The 27583-nt window shown below is 44.2% G+C and overlaps 1 protein-coding gene across 4 annotated transcripts in view; it reads right to left on the reverse strand.

The window, feature by feature from the left end:
• SLC45A4 (solute carrier family 45 member 4) overlaps positions 1-27583 on the reverse strand; it is an 85791-nt gene that overhangs the window by 51445 nt on the left and 6763 nt on the right. Inside the window, exon 1 of one of the 4 annotated variants that reach the window (XM_014263750.3) lies at positions 11467-11693. The exons of the other annotated variants lie outside the window; for them this stretch is intronic. The gene's annotated coding sequence lies outside the window, so the exon portion shown is untranslated. Of the gene's footprint in view, positions 1-11466; positions 11694-27583 lie in introns of those variants that run through there. 4 annotated transcript variants of the gene reach the window in all.

A 27583-nucleotide genomic window follows, 5' to 3' on the forward strand; every position in this document is an offset into this window, starting at 1 on the left:
TGCTGTGAAGAGTAGTTGGAGTACTCCCAAGTAGCTGGAGTATTCCATAACAGTATTCCCAAGAAAGGTTTGGGTGTTAGTCCAGAAATATTATCATCCCATGCCCTGAGAGCAGGTTTACTGAACAGGGATCTCTCTGTAAGGATTCAAAAGCATAGTGTGAAATAAAACCAAAAACCTAACAAATATTTATTCAAACACTGCCTCCTGATAGTGGTTTAGAGAAAGGATTGCACATTTTTTAGGAAGACCTGTGGATTCCAGCAGAGAAGCACAACACAAGTCAGTACATCCTGTGGAAAGGAGATATTCTCACTTTTGTCCTAATGTCCTTTTAGAGGTAAGGATCACCTCATATAACAAATGATTCCTCATCAAGCACAACAACATTCAAGCCAAACACTTCAGTGAGCAAAGCATGCTGTACATCAAATTGAGCCAAGCAGAAAAAACTGAGAGAGGAAATAATCAAAAGGACAAGAACCAGAAGACATGACTACAAAGTCTGAAAGGCATGAGATTATTTCTAAACAAAGTCTTAACAAAAGGTTTCAAATGCAGAAGCTGTTGAAAGAACATCATGACCTGACCTCTCCATGAGGAAGGTAATGATTAGGCCAAGTTAGAGAATCAGAGAATATTTCCTAGATGCAATGGGTAACAGAAGTGCTATCATCCATCCCAGGGAGGACAACAGCAGGTTCACTCCTTCCTTGCCCCATCCATGGATCAATTTCTCACGGCTCTACAAGCTGAGGCTGCTCCCTGCCACTCTTTCCTCCTCCTTGTGAGCACACAGAGCTTCCCATCTCCCAGAGCCCACAAATGCACAGACATTTGCATGTGCTGTGTGTAGGTGTGAGCCTTCAGCAGTAACACAGGAAGCTGAGGAAGAAAACTATTCATTTCTTGTAGCTTGTGAACAGGAAAGTACATCCAGTATTTGACTAACAAAATCTTAATGCAAGTTACTGGTCAGTTCAGAGGTATTTGACATTTTACACTTTAGTCACTTGTCAGAGTGAGGAAGCCCTCAGGGTGATAAATTTCATGCTTACTGAACCTTATTTTAATGAAATGCATGGCTTGCCCTTCTGGGCTGTATTTTATTTTGGCAGCTTTACTGAGAGCATTGTGCTTAGTCATTTTACTTTTTCAATTACAGGACCAGCACATGCAATGAACTAATGTTTTTATCATTTGAGTAATCACCTGACAGATTTTCAAGAGGAATAAGATTTGATTAAAGCCATCAGCACTTAACCATAATATATCCTTAACTGTTTTAGGTTTTAAGAACCTAAATAGATTTGAAATAATTTAATGTTACTTTGTACAGCAGTCAAGATTTAACAGATAAAACAGGGACACCACATCCTTGTTATCTCATTTAAGTGAAATCCATTTATCTTCCTGTTAAGTTTTTACTCTTCCAGTAACAAATTTCAAAGTTCAATGTATTGCCTCTATATAAAGACTTTTGCAAAACACATGGGCAGACTTTTGACCCATAGACTTCTTTGGAGAAGTACATATGATCATATAGTAAAACAGGCACAATTCAAAAGGTCACTTCCATATTGTTTTAAACCTTTCCTTTTAAGCCCAAAGATATTTAAATTTAAATTTCAATTCCACATTAAAACAGCCATGATGTGACACATTATTATCCTTAACTTGTATTCTGGTTTTCAATCAAGCTGCAGTCAGTTTATGGGGTAGAGAATTAGGGGATAAAAATGTCTTAGTTTATCAGGAAAAAATAAAACCTGCAGGAAAAGAGTTCACATGGTGCCTGTATAATTCTTCCTACTTATCTGTAGTAACGTGAACAGCAGTGTGCATAACTCAAACAAGTTTTTTGCTATGAAAGCTTTTTCATCTTCCTCTGAGGACTTTGTGTGCCCTTGCTCACCACTCATGCATGAAGTCTGGAAAAACACAATGAATATAAAATGTGCAACTGAATTCTGTATTTTACCCAATGAAAGAATACTTGTCATGTTACAATGAGCATCAACCAGGCTTAAACCTTCACTGGTAAGAAGAGCAAAACTCAGCCTTCAAAACGTGGAACTGAAATTTACATAGAAAAATTTCCCAGGTATGAAACGTGAATTCCTTCTGAAGAACAGAGTAATCAAAACAGACTCCAGTTTACTTTAGGACACATGGGCTAAATCAGCCATCTGGGTAGGATCTTCAGAGGCTTGATCCCAGATTTCTCTGCTGAACAGCAAACAAACTGCACACATGTATGTGCCTTCTCATATGCTTTTTATTAAATACTCCCTACCATGAGGGGCAGGCTGGACAACCATTTGCTGAGATTAAACTATTTCAGAAGCACTGGCAGTTCAATGTTGCAGCCACAGCTGAATCCCAGCAGTCTGAGAGCAGTGACATCTGTCTGTCACTTTGGATACATCCTCCCCACATAGGCTGGGAGTGAAACCCCCCACCTACCTGATGAAAAAAGCTTCCCAGACTTTCAGGCTTTTGCTGCATGATCCACAGTTTAATTCTGCACCTAAACTATTAGTCTTAGAAGGGAGTGAAGATCTAACATGAAATTACTGGCCCAGATATAAACAATGCAGGATGTATTCACTGCTCATGTAAGCCTGCTGTATTTTCATTATTCCCTGCAAGGCTGGAAGGGTCACAGCATTATTACCATCCTAAGCCCTTTCAGATGCAAAAAGACAGACTTGTGTAGATTTAGTCTTAGCTGCTCACATCAAGCAACTTAGAGCTCTGGTTTGTCCTGTGAGGGCAACAAATTAATGAAGGAAAATTCTGGGCCCTTGCTTGCTTTATCAGATAGGATGGAGTAGAGAAGTTTCCAGCCTTGGCTTCCTGCTTTCCTCTCAGTCCAGTCCAATATTTTAAAAATTTCTCTGGTGAAAGCCAAGAATTGGCCAGTGTTCTTGTTTTTCTCATTCTTTGAAAAGATATGACTACTACCCAGACAATGAGAAAGGAAGTTATTTAAACCCTACATCAACAGTGAGCAAGAAAATGAAGTATTATAATGGCATGAGCACAACTGCATCAGGTGAGAATTAAAAATGGTTGGACAGTTATTAATGCAAAAATAAGGAGCCCAGTTTTAGTTAATATTTTGACACAGGCAGGCTTCCACTAAGTCACAGGGAAATGCAATATTAATGAACTGAATGCTGCTACTGGAGATAAACCAAGTGTTGCTTTCATTTGCACAGTACTTTCACCCTGACCACATTCATTTAGATGCAAGGAGAGGACAGTGCATAGTGAAGGTGTTAGAAATACAGAGCTGAAGTATTCACATGCTCTTATTAGAAAATACACCTTTAGCATTAAACCTTGGAGAACCACTACCAACACCTCTTTATTTCAGACTATTTTTTTCACAGAGAAAGCAATTTTACTGTGAATGCCTGAAGCACAGAACTGCAGCAACTTTCTCATCCCATCTTGTAGGGTAAGATCTCCAAATCATTTGGACAGCACCAATTTCTGCATGTAAAGCTGAAATCTTATTCCCTACTTAAAGAATTTGTCTTTTGTAAGCTATGGGGTGTGTGTGTATATATAAATATATATATCTCCAGTCAATACAACAATTTCACATAGGGATTTAAAGCTTTCTCTGTCAGTGATGTTTGACCATGGGCCACTTAGAGCATGGCTTTGTCACTGGGTAGCCCCTAAAACTTCAAAGGTCAGAAAACACCATCAGGGACACATCAGTTACAAAGTTCCCAACAGACAGAATGAGGCTGTGATCCACAATCAGGGCAACTCAGCAGGTTCATTGAAGGACCCTGCAAGAGAGATACTCAGCAATACACAGACTCCTCACAGAGCCACCCAGACAGGGAGTCTGTTGACAAAGAGCTTCTCAAAGAGGCTGAAGCACAGGGAACAGTGTAGCCAGTATTGTAGCAGTGATAAATTCAGGCATTAATTACACCCAGTTATTCAGTAACCAGCCCTAACAAAGAACTGGAACTGATCTCCTAGAACGTGTTAATTTAGGAGCATAGTTAATGAGGAAGAGAAAACTGCTAAGTGCAGCTGAGGGAAATGCCATGCAGTGTTGGGCTGCTGGATGAGCTGGAAGTTTGTAGTCTGATGAATGTACATTTCATACTTTGCAGTAATTGAGCACTGGGGTTTTTTGGTTTTAGTGTATCTTTACCACAAACAGTCAGGGTGATGCAGTGAAATTGTTCATGGAGCAGAGTCAAGTTTATACTGTACATCCCTGAGACTCATTAGGTTTTACATTGACAAAGTGATGTTGCAGACATCTAGCCATGACCAGGCTAAGAATACCCTGGGACACAGTAGTGAGGCTTTATCTTAAGTCATCACACCAAGGCTATTACTTGCCCACAAATATAGCCCACAAATATATCCTGCTGTTCCTGACCAGTAAAAGACTTGCCAACAATGTAATACCAAACTCACCAGACACACAGGCATCTGATGTTAGCACAAAATTCACTGTATGGGAACGCAAACCCTTTTATACACAGCTTAACTGGGGGCTACCACACAATTGAACAGCCATGGCAGTGTCCAGGTCATATGCATACAAAGAAGATTAGAAATCCCACTAGTGCTATAGGGTCAGAGGCTTATTTTCAGCTGGCACCCTGAACTGTCACGCAAACTATCCCAGAGCAATCGTCTGGAAGGGGACACACCTTATCTGATTCAATTCCATTTCTTCAGTAGGCTGAAAGATCTGCTATGCAGCTCCATAATGAGAGTTTTGAACAGACTGTACCTGGAAGATGACAAACTGGAGAGGTGATTTGAAAACAAAGCAGCAGAAAAAGCTCCAGCTGTAAGAACACAAAGGGAACAGGTAACTGCCACTGCCCATTCACTCATTTTCAGTTCATTGAAGGGAATTTGACTTTTAGGAAGGTGGAAGTGCTATGATGTTGGAAACAATTAGGGTACCTGTGCACTGAGAAGTGGGAGCCTTTTCCCTCTACACCAAAGTTAGAAGCAGAAGAAGAGCCAAGAAAAGAACAAGCCTACATCACAAGCTGATTCCTCCAGCTATGAATCAGACTGCAAACAGGACGTGCACTAGAAGGGCTGGTGTTAAAGCAAGCTGTGCATTTGTTTTGGGTTATTTTTTGAACTCTTGGGAGTTAGCTGGCCAGCCACACTACTCTAAGGAGCAATAGTTCAGACTGTCAGATCTCTCCTCTGGGAGTACCCAGAGCCAGACAGCTCAGGCCAGTGTACTTGCTCAGATATTCCCCTCATGAAAGGGGAGGAGGATTTTTTACCCTGCCCCCACCTCCCCCCCCCCAAAAAAAAAAAAAATCAAACAAAAAAATCAACACCCCCTCAAGTTACCTGGAGGCCCAGGTCCAGCATCAAGACTATTTAAGAGTTGACTCCTGTTTCTGTTATTTGTACCTCCATGTGATTGATAAGAAAGTTGTAGGTTAAACAGTGCTCACTGTTTGCTGTGTGTAAGTGATGATAGGAAATTAAGTGGCACAGAAATCTGACTGCTCTGCAGTCATCACTTGCTGGGTTAAGCCCCTGGTTTCTGGATGTGGTCCAGACAGATTGATCATATATTCAAGGGCAGAATGCAGAAGATAAGAGTGACATGCCGTTGTGCTTTTGTAAAAGAACACTGGGTTCGGCCCCCAGTTAGATCATTTATTTATCTGGCACTGAAGGGTGATAATGGCTTGTTTTCAAGTCTCCAAAATAAATGAACTACACTGCATGCAGAAGTAGTCCAGGCCAGCCAGCAGAGGATAGAAAATATGCAGGGTCAGCATAACACTGGTTTCAATTTCAGTTACAAAAACATTAGAGCTCTCATTTAAAACAAGATGAGGAAACTAGGTCCTCTTTCCACTCTGCTGAGAGAACCAACCTCCTCTCCCCAGAATACTGACAAAATCCACTTCAAACAGAGTTTAGCCAAACAATTCAGGGTAACACCTTTCTACTGCCATTTACACACTAGAATTTTCTTTAAAGTATCTTTTGCTTACTCTTAAGACCAAACCTTATCTCCTACCCTTTTGTGCCTTGCTACATGAGCAGCAGCTATTGACTGACAATTTCAGTCGTGCAAGGAAAGTCTCAGTCCCCTCCCAGAACAGCTCAGGCCACCAGATTAGTCAGCCTTCATGTAACACTGCAAAAGAGATTGAGTCAAGCCTGAAGTGTCAGGCAAGCCAGGTCTCCTAAAGCTAAAGTTTAATAGCCTTTATCCCCCATAAATGGGAGTCCTGGAAATCAAGTCTTCCCCATCTTTAACTGGGTCTTAGGTTTTGGTAGTGGTCCACATCGTAGAGACCAACTTCCCACCATCTACAGATTGAGATTCATGTTTTGAGCAGCACACATGCCAGCAAGAGCCAAACCAAGGTCAGGAGCAGCTCTTAAGCCAAACCCAATCATTACCCAACAAAAGCCTTGTGTCCTGCTGCTTGCCAGAGTCACTTGCCAAGAGCAAGTTTGATGAGGAAACCTGGCTGCTTGTCCCGAGTTGTTACAAAGCCGTATGCCAGCTGCAGTCCAAATGACTGCACAGCACTTGTTGGAAGCACCAGCAAGAAGGGGCTTTAGTTAATAACCACCGTGTGCCAGTTAGGTCACAGCACAAACCACTCCATGGCTCAGACACTGCAGCGCTCTGAACCCATCACTGAGTGTCCAAAGCCCAGCTTTTAACCCAAGGCAAATTCACTCTTGGGCAACTCTATTGGAGGTCTAGATTTAATAGCAGGAAATCAGCTCTTTTTCATGCAAAGTGCCTTGTTTCACTTGGAGGAATATTATGCTTCCTTACCACAGTAAAGAGTAATAATTTTATTTAGAAGAGCAGCAATTACTCAGTGCTTGGATACAAGAACCCCTCACAGTCCCAGAGGCAGGATATGATATCTGTTTACCAGTGGAAGCTTTGGGTAGTTTCTCTGGGCAGGGCTGTGACCCAACTGCAAGATGTGTGGGTAACTGATAAGCTGCTGACTGTAAAAGTCACCTGACAGCAGCAGCAGCTCACTGAGAGCACACAGCCCCTGGCTCACAACACCCCACAGCTAAACAGTGTCTGCTGCCATGCTTGGTTTCTGGGCTGCCCAGATCTCCTGTCTGAAAGGTGACCCTCAGGTTGAAACATCAGCTGTCAAGCTACACACACGGTGTCACTCATCCTGACAACATTCTGCTCCAACTCTGACAACTGGATTGTTTTCTGGTTTTACATGGAACATTAAGCACACAACACCCAGAAAGTTTATTGGACTTGATACAGCCATTATGGGCAGGTGTAATGCTCTGCTTAGGAAAGTATTGTTTCACTCATGCCACGTTTAATGCTGGTACATTAAGCTAAGCAATGCTCTCTGCAGTCTGTAATCCCCAAGTCAATGGACTACTGCTGAATGCAAGTGCTCAGTAAGGCTGACACTAAGCTGAAGCACCATGAGCTCCAGCAGAACAGGTATCGGATCAGTTAAACCGTCTCTAAAGGAAACAACTGCACACAAGGCTGTTCTGTTGGCAGTTTTGGTGAATCTTATGCCTATAGCTGGAATAGCCTGGGATCTTACAAGTATTACAGATATAAAGGTCATGGGAGTGACCCTTGCAAAACTAAAACACAGCACAAACAGTTCTTCATATTACTCATTCCTCTGCAAGCTGTTAAAGCTTCCTCCTCCATCACAACAGCCTTGTCACTTGCACAGGGCTCTCCTGGCAGATCAGCTGGAAAGCTCCACTCCAACTCCACTGGCTTTGCCTCTGTTCAGCATGCTTTCACACTATTAAAAGTAGCCTATAGCATTGCAGTCACTTTGAAGGGCAAGTGAAGCTTGTTTTTATGTCAAACATGACACCAGCACACACACACGGTTGCTCAACAGACACTGCTTGATCATTTGATGAAATTATTTTAGGATGGCTTATGTTGTTAGAGGGGCAGAGGAGTTACAGACCACAAGTAAAGCTCAAAAGCAGCTGCCAGCTCCAGCTTCTTGTGATGGGCAGTGTGAAGGATTTCACTGGTTTTGCCCAATATGCAAGCAGCAGTGCCCACACACTGCCAGTGGAACTGGCTTTCTACTCTAGGAATTGCTGCTGGAAGCCATAAGGTGCTCAAATAAATGGTGCATCACAAGCAGAGTTTACAGACTAGACAAGATCAAATGCTCCTGTGTAAAGGAACTGTTTACAGCTTAAATCAGTGTCTGCTGAAAGTCCTGAAGTGTTACCTGCAGTTGTGTTCACAACTGCAGGCATCACCTGGAAGGTCATTCCAGCCATCATCTTCCCACCCAGGGATTCATGACCCCTAAAGCTTCAACTTCTTTTCTAAGCTGGCAACATATTTTGACTGCATGAAAAGTTTTTCAAATGTTAGATGCAGCTTCACTGGTGAATTACTCTGCAGGTACCATCCAATGGTAATTTTCTCCTTGCTTTTATAAATGATCCATTTAAGTTTATACAGGGATAGAGGCAGAGTCCATGCATTCCTGCCTCAGCACACAAGCAGAGCAACATTATATTACCAACTCTTAACTTTCTATCTGCCAGAGAATCCAGGACTGGAGTGAGTTTAAAGGTAATTAACCTTGGAGGTCACAGCCCTGTGAGACAGGTCCAGCTTCAGCCTGCTCTCTCAGAGCCTGGATTTCCACCTGCAGGAATCAAGGCAGTTACTTCAGAAAGCTCCTCAAACAGGCTCAACACTTGCTTCAGTGTGAAAACTTAAGGTCACATGCACTTAGCCATACAAGCATGTGCATTGTTTCAGTCACAGTTACACCACGCTTCACTGGAAGCCACAAAAATATTCCACTTGTGCCTCCCCACTGAAAAGGGAAATGAACAAAGTTGGACTTATTGAGTTTTGCTGTAACACAACACAGAAGGAGCAGCAGGTTCACAAGCTGTCAGTCAGTGCTCCTGCCACCCTCATGACTAATAAGGACACCTCCAGCAGAAAACAACCTCCCAAGGCAGCACAATACAACTGTACTTAAAACAGACTGATTTCTTTAGGCATATTTCAGCTTGGAGGGAGAGGATTGCCCTCGTTGCAGGCAGTCCCACAGCATCCAAGCAAGATCAAATCAGCAGCTCCTGCTCATTCCTTTCCCAGCAACACTCCCAGGGAGCAGCAGCTCCTGCAGGAGTTAACCCACAGTTACACAGGAGGGTTTATCTGTAGAACCACACGTTTTCCTTTTGCTGGAGATGCCTCAGTCATACATAATTGAACACAAGAACTGCTATCATTTACTTGCTCAGAGAGGCACAAGCCAAGCCATGTAAAGCAGCCTCTGACACTCCAAATAGCAAACTAAAATAGAAGTTGTTCCACTGATCCCACCCATTAGATCATGGAAATTGTTATTTTGTCATGAAAACTCCCTCAAGTATCCAATTTAATCTCATTAATAGAGGAATGAAGCTCTCACTTCCAAGACAGCAGCTGCCACTACCTTTGACATAAACAGGAACTCACAGATGGTTTTGGATGCATCAGAGACTACTGGAGGCATCTTTAGGAGTTTAAGGTAGTGTCAGCTTTTCAAACTTACAGTAAAAAGCACTTTTGTAAGCATTTATAGCCAAAGTGTCAAATAAATAGTTTAATCTCTTGTCTGAAACCTCTTTCCTTATTTAGGAAAGGAAAAGTTAGGCATGTTGAACATTTCATCAATCCAGTATAATCACTAAACAAACCAAGCAAGGAAGACCTTATCTTTCACAGTACTGGAAGGAGGGAAGAAGCCACACAAGCAGTGCAACCACATCAGCAACCCCCCTCTGCCAGATATTTACAAAAAAGCCTGACCTGGGGAGGGAAGCAAAAAGCATTCACCAGCTCACTCTTTGAGCTCAAGCACCTGCTCAAGCCATATTTGATGAAATATTTCAGTAGCACTGTCTGATCACACAGTGGAACATGACACAGCTCACACTGGAGCAGTTTTTGCAGAGCACAGAGGACACATACTGTAACAGTGCAATTCCTTCCCACGGATCCTCCTCATGATGCAGTTATTTGGCTGTATCTGTACCTAGTGCTGCCTCTCCTTGTAGATCCAATTCTTGTAACATCTCTTTTCCTGAAGGAGAAAACATCACCTTTGTCTAACATTCAATATCCTGTAATATCTCTCCTATGCTTTTCCATTTGTAAGTCCCTGAATTAGCCAGGCTGCAGAAACATTGATTCACTCACCGCACCCAGTGCCAAGTCAGAGCCTCGGCAGAATCTTTGCCTCCCCTCTATACCTAGAGAATACTGAAGGCAAAGCACTCCAACAGAAAACTGCCCCATGGAGAGAGTATTTTTCAAGGTCAAGCAGAGTTTCTGCACCTGCTAAAGGTGCTAAATTGAGGCAAATTACGAGTTGTAGATCACGAATAACATGAACCTAAGGAAAACTGCTGCAGTCAGGGAGTTTTAAGAGCAAAGTTGGAAGTAATTTCTCACCCCAGTACCCTCCCACCATCATATCAGGCAAGGAGAGACTCAATTGTTTTGTGACAAAGCTTTGAGATCAGGTGACAGATTAAGTGTGGAATTATTCAAATGGCAGACTACTGAAGTTTAATAGTCTGAAAAGGCACACTAATTTCCATCTTTGGTCCCTTTGTCAAGTTCTCTTCCAGCACAGTCTCCACCCAACACAACCCTAAAGGAGCACTTAACAAATTCTGATGAGAAAGAGGTGGCTCAGACACCCCAAACAGGTCTCTCCAACATCACCTTACTCATTCCTTCATTCATTCCTCATCCCTTCCCAACATCTCCTTTGATCCGATTTCTCACCACAGCATTTCCAATTCCCACCTCTTCAGCCTAACATGTCCCTCACCCCCAAGACCCTCATTGTCTTCCCATCTTCATGATTTCACACACTCACACCCCAAAGGTCCTCAACCCTCTCACCTTTCCAGTCCCATAACTCCTTGACCGAAAAAGTTTTCCAGCCCCAACCTCAAATCTTTCTCATCTTCACTAGCCCCTCATCTCCCTCACCTCAAACCCTTCCTCACCTTCACTAGCCCCTCACATTCCTCACCCCAAACCCTTCCTCACCTTCACCAGCCCTTCATATTCCTCACCCCAAATCCTTCATCACCTTCACCAGCCCCTCACCTCAAACCCTTACTCATCTCCACCAGCCCCTCACCTCTCACCTCAAACCCTTCCCCACCTTCACCAGCCCTCACTTCCCTCACTCTCACGACCTTCTCACCCCAAGCCCCTCACCTCCCTCACCTTCACCAGCCCTTCATATTCCTCACCCCAAGCCCTTCCTCACCTTCACCAGCCCCTCAGCTCCCTCACCCGAAACCCTTCCTCGCCTTCCAGCCCCTCAGCCCCGCCACCCCACAGCTCCTCAGCCGCCCCTCGCTCCAAACACCCCTCACAGCTCAAGCTCCCGCCGCCCCCCTTACCTGCCCCCGGGTCTCCCCCAGCACCCGGGACCTGCTCCGTGCGGCGGAGGGGGGAGGCGGCGGCGCCGGGGAGGGCGGGGGGGATGAGGGAGGGAAGGAGGGAAGGGACGAGGTCACTGACGGCGGCGCGAGCGCGGCAGCACCGGGCAGCGGCGGCCGCTTTATACCGGGTCCTCGGGAACCGGCACCCGCTTCCGCTTCCGCTTCCGCCCCCTCCCGCCCCCGGGCTCATGAATATGCAGAGAGAGAGGCGTGGCCTCCCGGGGGTACGTGAGGTGTGGGGTATGAATATGTATCAAGAGGCGTGGCGTCCCTTGGGCTGTGGGCGTGATCATGAATATGTAATGAGGGGCGTGGCCTCGGGCAGGGTGGGGACGGGCAGGGGGCGTTGCTGGGTGGTGACGGGCGGGCTACGGGGGCGCCAGGCGTCCGCCGCAGGGGTGCCCACGTGAGGGGAGCCGAGGCGGGCGGTGGCGGGGCCGGTGTTGGAGGGTGGCGTTGTCACAGAGTGACACAGAATATTCACGAGTCGAGTCCAACTCCTGACCCTGCACAGGACAGCCCCAACAATCCTCAACAATCCAAACAAACTCTCGTGCCTGCGAGAGCTGTCCAAACACACCCTGAGCTCTGCTACGCTTGGTGCTTTGACCACTTGCCTGGGAAACTGTTGCAGTGCCCAACTACCCTCAGGGTGAAGATCCTTTTTGTAATATCCAACTTAAACCTCCTGGACATGACATCAGGGCATTCCCTTGATTTGTGTCACTGGTCGCCATAGAGAAGAGATCAGTGTTTGCCCCTCCTCTTCCCCCCTGCAATGAGGTCTCCCCTCAGTCTCCTCCAGGATGAACAGACCAAGTGTCCTCAGCCATCTCTTATTCCTTGTCTCCTCAAAGCCCTTCAGCATCTTCATTACCCTCCTTTGGTTGTTCTCTGATAGCTTTCTATTTTATATTGTGGTACCCAAAACCACACAGAATATTCAAGGTGAGGCTGCCCCAGAGCAGAGCCAAGCAGAGCAGAGCAGAACAATGCCCTCTCTTGCCCACCTGGTGATGTTGTGCCTGATGGCTCCAGGACAGGATTGGTCCTCCTGGGTGCCAGGACACTGCTGACTCATATTCATCTTGCCATCAACCAGGACCGTCAGATCCCTTTCTGAAATGCTTCTTTCCAGCATCTCATTCCCCTGTTTGTGTAGCAGGAGTTTTTCCCTCTGCCCGGGCATGAAGGATAAGCCTGTTGTCACTGCTTCTGGGTTGAAGAGGGGCTCTTGGTTGGAAAGGGAGCACAGGTGGCAACCTGGGGGCTGATGGACGCTCTGCCTGCACTGTCCCTGCCAAGGTAGTGGGCATTTGCACAGAAACAGCACCGACCCCCTTGCCTCTCTCAGGCAAAGTTGTGCCAAGTACAACTGCAAGCCAACAACTTGGAAAGTGCAGGAGTGGGTGCTGTTCTCTGCCTGAGATACTGCAAACATGCTGGCCCCAAGTTGCTGAAATTGTCCTTCATCATGAAGGAGAATAATACATTTTCCTCATGTTTGGCTGCAGTCAAGCTCTCATCCTGCCTCCCCACCTTCCCCTGCTGCTCTGCCCACCAGAGGCCATATGCTGCCTCTCCTCATGTCCAGCCCCATGACAGGGTATGTGCCAGGCCACCATGGAGAGGGTGACATGTGGCATTGATTATGTATTGGTCACATCTGCAGAGCACAACCCTCAACACACAGTTCCCAGTGACTCTCAGGACATGAAAACACTTCATTCCCCATGGCAGCCATAGCCCTGCCAAATTGGAAGAACCCTCTGCAAACTTGCCATAAAAGACTGTTGTTTTTAGTGCTGGTGTGTGTTTTTTTAATTCCCAATTAAGGTCTCCTAGCTTTAATTGTGCTGACTGCATTGTGCAGGCTAGCATGATATTTAATTTTCATTACTTACATAAACTGGGGATACATAAAGCAGCCTGCAAGTGGCATGCAAAAATGCACGTTATGTTGCGTAAGTGTAATTGTTTTCTGTTTCTTGACACACCATTAAGTAGATATTCCAAAACAAGTTTTTTTAATGGTGAACTTCTTTTTCTACAACTCATGAATAAATTAACCGCAAAGCATACCAGACTTCAGAAAAGGAAAACCACAGAAGGCAAAATGGAAGAACTGTACACATCTATTAAAAAGCAAGATAAATCTTGAGTTTAACAGAGGGACTTTATTACAAGTCCTAAAGAAAAAAAAAATGAGCAGTATTTTGTTCTATGATGCTGTTATCAATATGTTTTCGGTTTTAGGCTAATTCAGAGGACTGAAAAGCATGCATGACCAGTCATGCACAGCTCACTAAATTAAACATCCTCTGGTGAGGATGTCCAAAGTCCATTCAAAAAGTGATGGTTTTTAAGACATACTACAGATGTTTATAAACACAAAAAGTGGCCAAATAATTATCTTAAATAGCCAAATGGTAAAGATAAAGGATACACACCCATAACAGCCCAGTGTAACACCTACTCTTGACAGCAAAACAACATCCATTGTATCAAAACTGCAATACACATGAATAAAACATTAAAGGTTCTTCCACAGAAGAAACAACATATACCTATACTTATAGAAATGTCTAAGGTTCTGTGGTAAGAAAAAACTCTTGAATGACTTTAGTGGAAATTCTGAGACCCTAACACACCTAAAATCATCAAGAAAGGATCTCAGGATATCATTACAGCTTCTAAGATGTGCTTCTTGTTACCCATGGATTTGTGGCAGCATCAGCTACCTCAAATTTTGATGCCTCATTTTAAAATAACTGAAAAAAAAATTAAAAGTACTTATTTTTCAGTCCTTTTGTTGCCTGCTGTTGCGGTGAAGTGTGATCCTTACCTCAGCCTGACATTTTAGACCCGTTCTGGCAATGTCCAGACATGTCCAGACGTGTCCAGATATTTCTCCACTGCATTTCCTCATGTTATTTTCACTCAGGAGTTGTTAATTCTCAGCTTTTAGCTGAGCCTAAAGTCAGAAAGGGGAATTTTTCCATGAACCAAACATTTTAGTTTAAAAAAAATGTGATTTTTCATACTGAGTGAGGGGGTAGGAAAAAAATCCAAGGAAATAGACCCACCTTTTCCCTCTGAGGTTCTTACTCAACTCCAGATATTTAACCCATAATAAATAAACGCACTCTCATGCCTTGGCTGGGGAGGAACGAGTGTCAGTCAGGAGCCTGATGTGCTGTCCAGACGTGCGCTATGTTTGCCTGGGAGAGGGACTGGGAGAAAATCCCCGGGATGGAGGCTGAGAGCGGGATTGGAGACACCCCTGAGCCCTCCCCTCAGGTCCCTCCTCAGCCGGGTGGCGAATCCTGTTATTTGGACAGTCCCTAAGCAACGTGGAGAAATTGAGGCACTTCAGGGAGAGCTTTTTGTAAAGAAAGCATCCAGAAGTCACCGTAAAATCTCTCTCTGGCTCTTGGCTGCATGTATCCACTTCAGTGAGTCCGTAGCTGGAGAGCCCCCCAAGGTACTGATCCCTTGCTTACCCTCGCTTGCTCTGGTTTGTTTGGCATGGAGTACCCGAGGACTTTAAAAGAGAAATAACCCACAGGACCTCAAACCACTGGAGAGCAGCATCCTGCTCGAAACACCTTGTGTCTTGGCATAGTTGCTGGAGCGAGGGGTCTTCCCTATTTAATTAGATGTTAATCAACCAGACGGCAGGCTCATCAACAAGCTGCCATGAGTTCTCTGTACTCCATTTCACAGGTACTTGGCTTACCGAATTGTTATGAAAACTCACCATCCAGCCAAGCCAAACAAACACCACCCCCAATATTATTTTACACGCGTGTCAAAAGAAATAACTTGCCGCAGGCCAAGCGGGTGAAGGAATTTTACGAGGCTGCGGCTGATCCTCCCTTCTCCCCTCCCTTAGACAGTTAAAGAAATGTTTGCATGATGAAAGGGGTAAGGGAGCAGAGGACAGCTGGTTAGGAATTAATGAAATGTTTGAGCATTATCATGCGATAATGGATTTAGCTGACTGTTTGCCAGTGTTCAGATCTAGTGTGAATTGCTTTATATGAAACAAGGGGATTCCTAGATTATACAGACCTCCCGAGAACGCTGCTGCTCCAAAATCCTTTCAAAGCTGCAATTTAGGAAAAAAAAAAAAAAAAAAAAAAAAAAAAAAAAAAAAAAAAGGTAATTCTCCCTGTGGATGGACAGAAGCCCTTGGGATTGTTTTGACTTGCTTTCAGACTTAATGATATTTGACACAGCCAGCTCTCTGAGGTGTCTCCTGATTGGGAGTGGCCGTGGGTTTGGGAAGCCTGAGGCTGTACCTGAGGCAAATCTGAGCACCCAGAAACCCAGGTGAGGTCTCCCAGCCAGGAGATTTATAAACAGGACATGAAAAATGAGTCTCAACTTTTACACATTTGGCCTGTAACTCAGCCCCAGGGTGATATATCTGATGGGAGACCCAGGCTCTGGACTTGAAACTGCTGTTTGTCCTTCTTCTCACCCTCCCCCAACACATGCTGTCATTACAATGGAACTTTAATGGCTGTACAAAATGGCCCACGTCCCTTGATGCCTATTTTTTTTTTTCCCTAAAAGCATTGGGATGCTTCTGTTTTTTTCAGATGTGAACTTGTGGCTAGTCAACCAAAGATATTTTATCTGGACACAGACAAGACTCAAGAAAGTTTTATGAAGAAGAGCAGGAGATTGTGTGAATTTGTGACTGGCACCCAGACAGGCAGATTTTCAGGTCCATTCTGGTTGCCTATATTAGCCAAAACTGACTTCTAATTTGAAAAATACTTCAAAACTGACTTCTGAGAGCCAAAGGGCTTCCAAGAGAACTCAAGGTGTAGAGTGTGACTCAGCCCTTTGCCCTGTCACCAGCCCAAAGTCCACCCTTGTGGGGCCAGTTGGTTCATGCCATCCCACAGCAATGTCAACAGTCCTGAGCAAACAGGGTGGTGGAGATGTTGGTTCCCTTTGCCCTCGTCCTGCACTGAAACCTGGAATCCCCCTGTGCTGGGCATTGGTGAGGTCACACCTCCAACCCTTGGTTCAGTTTTGGACCCCTAACAACACGGACATTGAGGTTCTGGAGTGTGTCCAAAGAAGGACAGTGGAGCTAGGGAAGGGTCTGCATGATGAGTAGCTGAGGGTACAGGGAATGTTCAGCCCGGAGGCTGAGAGGTGACCTTATCACTGTCTACAAGAGAGATGATAGAGGTGATCTCTGGTCACTCTTGGGGGGATAGTTCAGTGGTGGACTTGGCAGTGCTGGGTTGATGGTTGGATTTTATGTTCCTAAAGATCTTTTCCAATGAAATGATTGTATGACTCTAAAAGCAGTAGCTATAACTTCTCTCACATCACCCTCATACAGAAAATAAACAGCTCATGATGGCAGTTCTGTTACAAGGTTCTCATACAGGCTGTAAGATTGGATTTGCTGCTTCTGCCACTTGTGAGGTCTCATCATGAGTTCATGCCTTGAAGAATGAGAGTTCCCTGTCATTATTTTCCTGGTTTGCACAGCTGAAACCTGATATTAATGGCTGCAGAAATTATCCTGCCTCTTGAGTTTATGTGGTCTATAATTATCTTCACAATAAAACTGTGAGGAATTAAGCTTCAGAATAGTTTATAGGTGTCAAGGGGTGACGTGACAGTCCTTCAAGAACTGTGGCTTTCAGTCCTCAAGTGCCAAGAGCAGTTAAGGTGCTGCCAGACAGCACTTAAGAACTGCAGGGCTTGTTCAGTTCAGTCACTGCTTCCCTTGTCTTGGAGACATCAGAACCTCTCTTTTTAATTTTTCTTTAGTTCTGTTTACTTTTCTGAAACTTTTCTGTTTCTCTGCACTTGGGCAATGAGCTGAGATTAGTCAGTTTTCCTTCTGAGCTGCCTCTTATGAAACCATGACTGTGATGTTTATGAGGTTTCCATTGCTGCACAGGGATATTTGTATTTTGGTTGCTCTATTTTTATTGAGAAACAGATATATTTTCATCATATTGTGTGTGCAGAGAACCAAAATGCTGAACCAAAACCTGAAGTACAGGAGACTGTTTAAGTCTGAGATGATTTTCAAGTGACTTAATTCATGTTAGCTTTATCTTGGTGAAAGCTGACTGGTAATATTTTCAGTTTACACTGGTGAATGTCTAAAAAAAGACCAGTTAGTCTTCTGCTTGCACAGACTCCTGCTGCCTTCCATAAAGCCAAATTTTCTGAAGTTTCATCTCAGAGATCTTGTGGCCTTTCAGCACGTAATGGAAGCTTGTAAAAAAAAGATGGAGAGGAACTTTTTATACAGACAGAAGGTGTTAAAACAAGGGGGAACAGTTTTAAACTAAAAGAGGGGAGAGTAAAGATTAGGTATTAAGAAGAAATTCCTTACTCAGAGGGTAGTGAAGCACTGGCATGAGTTACCCAGAGAAGCTGTGGATGCCCCATCCCTGGAAGTATTCAAGACCGGCTTGGATGGGGATTGGAGCAACCTGGGATATTGAAAGGTGTCCCTGCCTGAGGCAGGGGGATTGGAATGAGATGGGCTTCCAGGTCCCTTCCAACACAAACATTCTATAGTTCTTGGTTACCTAATGCTTTGTCATAATAACACAATTTTTCATGGATTAATTAATAGATGATAGGCAGTTGAGCTAACCCAGAGAGAAGAAAATCCCATTTCTTACCTGATCACCACACAAATGCTGTGTTTGTAGCTCTAGACACTGAGTGATGACCTTTAGTTAACTGAGCATTTATTCCTGTTCACACTGCCTGTTTGTTTTGCTGCCTTGTGGCTCCAGCTGGATTCAATCTGTGCAGGTGTTACTGGGCACACTGTTTTGATCTCCAGGTGGGACCTGAATCCTCTGTAGCCTTCTTGGAGGATTCACTTTATTCTCTGCTCTGCTAAGGCCTGTTAGAACCACGTGCTGTGATTTATCTCATCTCTCCCCTTGCTTAATCAGTCACATACCTAATTGGTGTTTGCAATATTTTGGGTCCCCGCATAAACAAATTGTTTAGCCCTGTGTCATCAAAACTGCGTCTGGACAGCTATCAGCATTCTCCATATATTTGGAAAATCCTAGGAAAGAACGCAGAAGCTACACCTGTGTTACAAATATGACTCAGTGTTGGCAGAAGCCAGCGAGCAGTCACAGAAATGGACACTGTTGTGCTGACTGTATTCAGAGTGTTTTCACATTTCCATGAAAACATGAGTAACACTCACCTGGGTGATGGAAAAGCGAGTTGGATTGGCACTGGTTGGCAACGGGATGGAAAATTAGTATGTAAAGAACCTAGTGATTAAGATAATGAAAAACAATGTTAAGAGTCTTAGGTGAAGCCAAGTTTTGTAGCCCTCGAGCTTTTAGTTGTGAAATTGTTGGCTCTTGTGTTGTTTCTGAAATAGAAATCTATTTAAATTACTTAAGCAACCCAAGTTTCAAGAATAACCCCAAGCAGGCTGTTTTACTTGTGACTGAGAAACCAAATTGGGTGAATACTTTTTATTCTAATTGCTTGAATTTCCAAACACAACCAGAGAACCAAGCAGCTGCAGACCCTAAAGTGTTTGTTATGAAAGTAATTTTAAACTTTGAGGAAAAAATGAAATGCCAGTTGATTGGAGTGGAAATCCCCTACAAAATACTGGGATTTTTTAGGATTCTTTTAATCATTCCCCCCACCCCCAACCTGCTGCTCCTAAAAGCTGAGTATAAACTGAAACATTCACAGTTTTTGGAATTAACTTAAAACAATTGTTTTGAGTTACTTGTGTTTAACAGTTTTCCCTTTTTCCTAGACCTGAATGTCACTCCAGTTGTTGATTTTCATGCAGTGTTGGACTTGTGAAAGTCTCTCTACCTGAAGTAAAACATGGATACTTCACACCACTGTTCTTGGGCTCTACTTTCGCTTTTCAACCTAAATGATTTTAAAACCACTTACTCCCAGAAGGAGTAACTTTTCCTTTCCTTTTCATCTCCTTGTACTCCAAAGAATCATAGAATATCTCAGTTTGGAAAGGACCCATAAGGGTCTTTTACTCCAGCTCCCTGCTCCTTGCAGAACCTAAAACTAAACCTTATGACATTGTCCAGGCACTGCTTGAACTCTGTAAGGTCCCTTATGAAGAACCCCACAAATATAGGGATCTCCTTAAATGACTGCACTAGATAGAAGCCTTTTGAAATGTGGGATAGGTAATGCAATTTGCAGACATTTTTGTGGGGATAAATACATGGCAATACACTATGGAACCCCAGAACTCTGTCTAAGGAATTGTAAGAGTTTAGTCTTGGGATGAATCAATTAATCTAGTTGATTTGGTAGGAAACAGTAAAAAAAAAAAAAAAATTTCTGTTGAAGAAACCACACACTTTGACTCATGCCAAGGTCCTACACCTTGTGTGAGCCTGCCAAGGCTGGCAGGTCATGGTCAGGCCCTTTCACAGAACAAATCAGCCTCCAGTTCTCACTTCTGACTCCTATAAAAACAGCTTCATTTTCCAATTTCCTCTCAAACAATTTCACAGTTTTCCCACAAACACTTCCCAGACCTTCCAAGGGCTAGAACACAACCTGCTGAAGGGGACCTGAAGGTGTCCTGTGTGCATGAACACTGTGCCAACAGCAGAGACCAAGAAGATTAGGATGGAATTGTGCTTTCCTGCTGCTCTCCTTCCTTAGACAATCCTATTGGTTCTGCAGCTTCTTTCCTTATTTATATCAGGAGCCTGGCAACTAAGCTCCAGACTTAAGCACCTCAAAGACTCAAGGCTGCTTTGGTAGGACCAAAAGTTTTGTACTACTGTCAGAATAATGTAATTTTCTCCTTGAATGGGTTCCAGCCCATTTCTTTGGACTGGTGATGCAGTTACGCTGGACAGATGGATGCTCTCTACAGGGATGTGTTGGTCCTCATCTAGGCCAGAGCACAGAAGGACAACAGATGATTTGAATGGAGATCATTTGCAACCTGGAGAGCTGACTCAAGAGGTTACAGCTGAAGATGAAGAAGTTTGTAAAAGTGAGAGAAAGTTCCTAGCAATGAGGTTATTTGGGAGGTTTAACAAGCTCCCCAGGGAAGCACTGTTCCTGTGCATAACTTTGAGAAGAGACCAGGAGAAATGTTTTTGATGAATTTAGATTTTTCCTGTCAAGTAATCAGCTATATTTCTGTCAGAAAAGGCCTTCCCCAGTCCCAATTAAACAAGAACTGTCTTGAGTGGATTGCCCCAAATTTGAAACCAAAACCTTTTTCTTTTTTTCCAGCTGGCAAATATTTAATATATTCAATATTTAATACCTTTTCCTTGCTCTTTCTCTCTCTGCCCCCCCACCCCCCAGCCCACCCCACCATTAATAGTTTTGGTCAGACCATAGGCATATGTTGCAGAATCTGCTAGAAAAAGATGTTTTCCCAATTGATGAAATGATTTCCTAAATGCCTTAAAAAATTTTCAGTCAGTGCCTAGGTCGTTTTCTGCTAACCAAGTATTCTCCCAAACCATTTCTTCTTAAAGGACCAGGCCTTGTTGTTGACTGCAAACTTGAACCTGTTTTCCTGTGGTTTGAATAGATACAAGGTCTCTCTATCACATGGACTTACTGACATCAAATATCACAAACCCCATATTTCAGATGAGCTACAAATCTCCTCCTCTAGAGCTTATTTTAACAAACTTGCACCATTTCATCCTCTCTGTGGTTTTGATCTCCCTCTAAAATGCAGCTGAAGCCAATACATTTAAAACTTCTCAGGAAAAGGGACACACTGTTTGACCAACCTCACCTCCTTAGATTACTGGTGTAAAATTCAGGGACAGGGACGGCCCTATAAATTGGAACGCCCCAATATTTCCAGGGCTTGAAGACTGAGTTTTGTATGCTTGAATGCTGAGTTTTGCCCCAGCTCCCTGAGCTCTGTCTGAATTTTGGGCTTGAAGCCAGCCTGGGGAAACTTAGAGGTCTTCACACCCTTGCATTTTGTCTGGGGGGTGACAAAAAACACAGAGCTGGTTGTAGCAGAGCTGTGGCAGCTGCACTGTTAAAGAAAGGAAGAAAGGAAGAAGGAAGGAAGGAAAGGAGGAAAGAAAGGAAGAAAGGAAGGAAGGAAGAAAGGAAGGAAGGGAGAAAGAGAGAGAGAAAGAAGAGAGAGAGAGAGAGAGAAAGAAAGAAAGAAAGAAAGAAAGAAAGAAAGAAAGAAAGAAAGAAAGAAAGAAAGAAAGAAAGAAAGAAAGAAAGAAAGAAAAGAAAGAAAGAAAGGAAGGCTGTTCAGCTGATCCATGACCATCTCCAACTCATCCTGAGATGTATTATTTGAAGCACAAAAACCCTCCACACATTTCATGCCTTGCAGGGATGGATGTTCCACCACCTGTCTCCATGGTGGTTTGCAGGATTTACATTGTTTTTAATCAGAAAGAGTGCAGAGGTGTAGAAATACCCATTATTTTCAGAGTACAGAGTGTCTTCTGCATGTGTGTGTGTGTGTGCATTTCATTCACAGACTTTACTTTCTCTCAAATGACCTATGAGTATCTCTTGTCTCATGGAATTGAGTGTTGTTTGCTTGTTCACAGCTTCCTTTCCTTCCGTTATCCAGCAAAGAAAGTTTGCTTAAGTGGCTTTTGTGAACTCTTTCAAGATCCCCAGAAGGATGATACAGGAAGCAGAGAGTTTCCTTTCTATACAGACTTGTAGGGTGTTCCCATAATAGCCTGAAATTTATCTGCCCTCTGCAGCCTGCAATTGGACAAAAAATTAATGGACTGTCAAGGGATCAGGCCAAACACAATTAACATATCAGAGAGGACAGTTTGCAACAAGAAAAAATTCTCCACTTGCACAGCACCTTTTATCCCCTGTTGCCAAACGTTTTCTTTCTGCATTTTCAATTACTTTACAAGTTGGCCATGCTTTAACCATCCAGCCTGAAATTTTCCATAATTGCTCCCTGCCTCACGTTGAATACATTTTCAGAGAGCAGTGAAGGGGGAAAAGCTTCAGAAAAAAAACCTCCCAACCCTCTTAAAAAGATGCAGTTATATTGCACTGAGCTTAAACCTAATGAAATAGTTTTAGGGGTGTTTAAGCATTCTCCCTCTTTATTTTCAAGAGCATGTTTGCACCTCAGGAGGCCAGAGTGGGAATGAGACTCTTGGCACAGCAGCAGTGCTGGGAATAAGAATCTGTCACCATTGCCGTGAAAATGTATTTGGGTTTGTCCAAAAAATAAACCACAGACAAACCCCTATGTCAGTGTTTTAGAGGCAGGTTTGTACCTCATTTTTATGCCTTCTGACTGCTGTGCCTGTAGTTTCTGCAGCCCCCCAAAAAGCAGCCCTTGTAAGCAGAACATCTGGACAGGGCGCCGACAAAATGGATTCTCATCCTTCAGGATTTCACCTGGTGTGACCTGGCACTGTGGGTGAGATCTGGGAGGATTGTAGCACTGGGAGGGAGGGCAGGGCCCGTGCTGAAAGCTGACAAGGTAGAAATGTGAGTCATTAAAAGGCAAAGACCAATCTGTAAAGAAACAATTACTTACATATTAAAAAAAAAAAAAATCTGATCTGGAAGACACGTTCGCCTGGTGGTTGACACTCCCTACAAAAGCACTGTGTTGTTCCAAAAGTCTCCCATGAGATGAACAAACCTTGCCAGGAATAATCACAGATCTGCAGTTGTATAATTGCTCAACTAAAGGCAGGCAGGGAACAGATAGGGAACCTGTGCTTTGCTTTTTCTGCCCACTTCCTTGTTTTCATGGCCGTGTGCTGCTCCAAAGCACTGGGGCTTGTATTGGCCGGAGCAGTCAGGACACCAGGAAAAAAAAAAAAAGCTTCTAAGCAGCAGCTTCATGGCGTGTGTTGTTTTTAACTCCATTCATAAAAGCAGTGAGCTGGGCTGGGGCTCTGAGCTCTCGTGTCTGCTTGGAGCAGAAAGCTCTCGACGTGCTCGAGCCGAGCGCCGCAGTTTCATACCCTTCCAGCACTAATCCAGCAATAAAGAAAATGGCTTTAAGCCACTTCACACCCATTAGTGCTCTCCAGAATGCTAATATAGCATAGAGATGAAAGGACTGCAGCGAAGGGAATGAGATGTGGGTAACAGCTTCATCTTCCCTGTTAGGGAGGTTTGGTTCATTCTCTCAAGGAGCAGAGGCCAAATTTGGGGAGCAGATGCCGTGGCAGCACAGCACAGTAGCACTCCCAAGTCATGGTACTCAGGCAGCATTAATGACAGGGCTGGGGTGTCTTTAGTTTTTAGAGATAATTCATGGTTAACCAGAGAGCTGATATTTGATCTGCTGCAGCCTGGAATGCCAAGACCATTTTTACGACCTGTATTTGTGTGGCCACAGGTGGGAGATGATGTGAAAATCATTTGGTAATAGCAATTAGCACAGCAATAGTTTTTCTTTATTTTCTAAATAGGCTTGGGAAAAATAATTTTTTAAATTAAGAAGCAAAGTTTGTCACTTCCAAAATCAAGGGCCTCATGTTTACCTAGAAGGGTCTATGTTTAGTGCCAAGAGCCATTATTTTTCCCAACCCAAAAATCCTCTGTGAAACAGCACTATTAAAAAAGTCCCTGAGAAAAGGTAAAGAGGTTCTGCTAGAAAGTCTCAGGATGCAGAGAAAGAAACTGAGGAGGATGGTTGATGGACCATCTGGGACTTCACAGGTTTGGAAACAGGAGTGTGGTGGAGCTCCAGGATGTTTACACTGCAGCAGAGAAGGTGAGAAGGGATTTTGCCCAGAAAAACCTGCAGCAGAAGAGGGTGCCAGTTGAAAGCAGGTGTCAAATCTATTAGAGCCATTTGTTGGAGATGAAAACAAGAGATGTTCCCGCGGAAAATCAGGACCAGAGGTTAATTAACTATAGGAACATCCTACTGAGAAGCCATCCTGTGAATTCCTAGGTGATGGCTCAGGGGCATTGCCATCAGGTGCTTCAGATGTCCCAGGAAGCTGCTCCCCACGTGTTTGTGGAGATAACCTGCTTTTCCCCTGATTCCAGATGGATGCCAGGGCTCCTGCTGCAGATCCCCAAACCTCAGGACTGTGGATACCCCGGGTGCCTGCTGCAGGACTGTGCCCTACTTTTGTTTTCTTCTCAGTGAAAGAGCCTCATCAAGGCTCTGGAAAAAAAAAAAAAGCAAAACAAGGACAAAGTTCTGCCCTTCCACTATTCTGTTTTCATTTACAGCCAAATTCTGCCAATCTTTTAGTGCCTATTTAAAACCTCTATTTCCTTCCCACCAGTCTGTTTCCGTACTGGGGTGCATGTTCCCTTTTTCTCTTTTTCTTTTTCTTTTTCTTTTTCTTTTTCTTTTTCTTTTTCTTTTTCCTCTTTTTTTTTCCCCCTTGTTGTTTCACAGTCCACCTGATGATATTCATCTCTCCAGACACACGAAATCCGTGAGCTGAGCCCAGTCTGTGTGCAGACACTGTTACATGAGGTGTCAGAGCCTGCTGCATATCCAGGGGAGGAGGCTGTGCCTGACTTTCCTTGGCTGTGACACTGTGGCTCAGCCTGGAACTGACAGCTGTGGAAAATTAATGGATGGGCCCTGTTTCCAAGGAATGACCATCAAGGTCACTGTTTTGAGACTATAAGGGCACGGCCGGTTCCCACTTGCAGCCAGTACACATGCCAGCTTTGCTGTCCCCTCTTCAGATGTCACCATGTCACCAGATCGCTGTCACATGAGGACACTGTGGGTGAGGGGGTGACTTTGGCTGCCCAGCCTGTTTTCATGCCCAGGGACTCTATGAATTTAGCCTGATGATGCTCGAGGTGTAACTGAAACCTGCTCTGCAGACACAGCTCCTGCCTGAACTGTCCCTGCCCCTGGCAAGGCTAAGAAGAGGAGTTTGTCCAAAGCAGCCTTCAGGACAGGGTCACCCTGTGCAGCAGTGAGTTCTCTCTGCTGAGGGTACTGGCTTGTTTAGTGCTCTTCTCCATCTGTTTGGTGGCTGGCCCACTTGAATGGAGCCAATTTGCTTGCAAAGAAATGGAATTTTTCCCAGGCACAGAAGCCAGAGATGAATCCTTTTGGGCACAGAGGGTCTGGGCTTGGAATATACTGAGCTCTGTCTCTGGGCAGTTTAATCTCACCAGCCAGAAACCTGTATGGATTTACACTTCCATATGAAACTGTTTGATAATCATGTTGCCATGGCTACATTTGAATCCTGCAATAAATGTGTAATTTCACACATTTACATCAAAAGGAGCTCCAGAACATACAGCTGCCTCACAAAGCAGCTGATCTCTCTCCAAAAGCACTTTCCATTTTTAACTCCATATTATTGTAGTCACTGGTGTGCTTCTTTTGGGAGGGGGTGAGGTCTGTGGGGCAGGTTTGGCAGTCAGGTTCCTGAGGTCTCATCCATACTAAGGTTCCCTCAATGCTGGCAGCAGGGCAGTTGCCCTGCTGGGGTCAGAGCAGCCATTTCCAGGGCAGTGCTGGTTCTGCAGCCACACCAGCTGCAAGGAACTGAGATCCTTTGAAATTAAAGAAGGACCAAGTTAAACACAAGGTCCTGGTGTGCCCAAAATGCAGGGACAAGGACTGAGAAAGGGGAGTGGGATGTGAGGCTCTGCTCAGGTATGACACCCACCTCTCTTAGCAGTTTGGTCTCTTCATTGCCTTTTCATCTCAAACCTCTCAGGTCTTCCTCCCTGGTTCCTTGCCTCCTCTCTCCCACCCCCTGCCAGCCTTATTTTTATAAGATTGCTCCTTATCTCACCAGCTAGCTCGTCCCAGTGTTTTGCCCCCAGGCTACCTTTCCCTCCAGTGCTCTCTGAGTTCTGTCCTACTTGTGATGGCTCGTTGTCCCACAGTTAATCCCATGGGCAGCTTTTGCCTTGGTCCAAGCCTCTTTCTCTGCCTCTGACAAGAGGCAATGGGCAGGGGAGTGTTAGGAGGGGCAGGTCACAGGGGGAGCAAAGAGGCTGTACCAGGATGCAGCTTCAACCAGCAGCAGCTGAATGAAGTGGTGGATGGCACCCACTGATCATCAGATGTGGAGAGAAATTTGCATCCAGATTCTATCCCTGCTGACTTAAACAGATTTTTTCAGGAACTCGAAACTTGGACAGTTCTGCCTTTTTCCTATAGCAACAGCAGCTGGAACAATGTTGGCACTAAGGCAGAGCTGCAGCTGTTCCCCTCCTTGCTCAGAGCAAAGAGATGCTGGAGAGTCTTCAGCACTCACAGAATATGGACAAAGCAAACATTTCAGTTCACTCTGTGAATTTACTGTTGTGTGGAGAGAGAGGAAATTTGACTGTGACAAGTGCCCAATACTGACAATTTCTGTGTGAGAAACTGGAAGAAGGAAAAATTTTGGAAAAGCATAAGATTCTAATTTTTTTTCTCAGTTGTTTATACAATTGGAAAAGTTAAGTAAGTCTAATTATTGAGGTTATTGGTTTTAATGAGTCACCACCTTGCTGTTATTATTCCTGGTTGCTGTTGCCATAGGACAAGAAGCTGCAGCTGGGCTGAGCCATGCTATGCAACAAATCCTCACGCTCATTCCAAGATTAAGCCATAGGAAAATGGGTGGCTCAGACAAATGGGAACATGGAGAAGGAAAGTGATATTTGCCAATGTGTTGTGTGGCAACATGACCAGTATGCAGATACAGGGAGCAAAGATGGGTTTCTACCAGAGACTGATTTTTGGAGGTTTTTTGAGGAGCACTTCCAAAGACATGATAGAAAGGAGGTTGGCCACCATTGTGGGTTGGTTGTTGGTGGGAAGGGCTATGGACAGAGAAATCAGAAGGCACTGAGAGCAACAACCTGAGTTTGGTGTTATGGGAAGGGATGAACCAGTGAAGGGATACTGCCTGAGAAACAGGACAAAAGAGAAGGGTTAGGAGAAAAATCTCCATGGTGGAATCATGAATGGGTAAGAGTGAAGTGTGATCAGGGCCCACAAGAAGTGCTTCAGTAACAGATGAAGGAAAAGATATGCAAGAGATTTACCTGCAGGGCTGGAGAAGCTGGGCTTGAAAAAATCTGTAAGGTTTAACTGCAGCCTAAATTCATGGGC

This window comes from Zonotrichia albicollis, chromosome 1 (genome assembly GCF_047830755.1).
Source record: "Zonotrichia albicollis isolate bZonAlb1 chromosome 1, bZonAlb1.hap1, whole genome shotgun sequence".
NCBI lineage: Eukaryota > Metazoa > Chordata > Aves > Passeriformes > Passerellidae > Zonotrichia > Zonotrichia albicollis.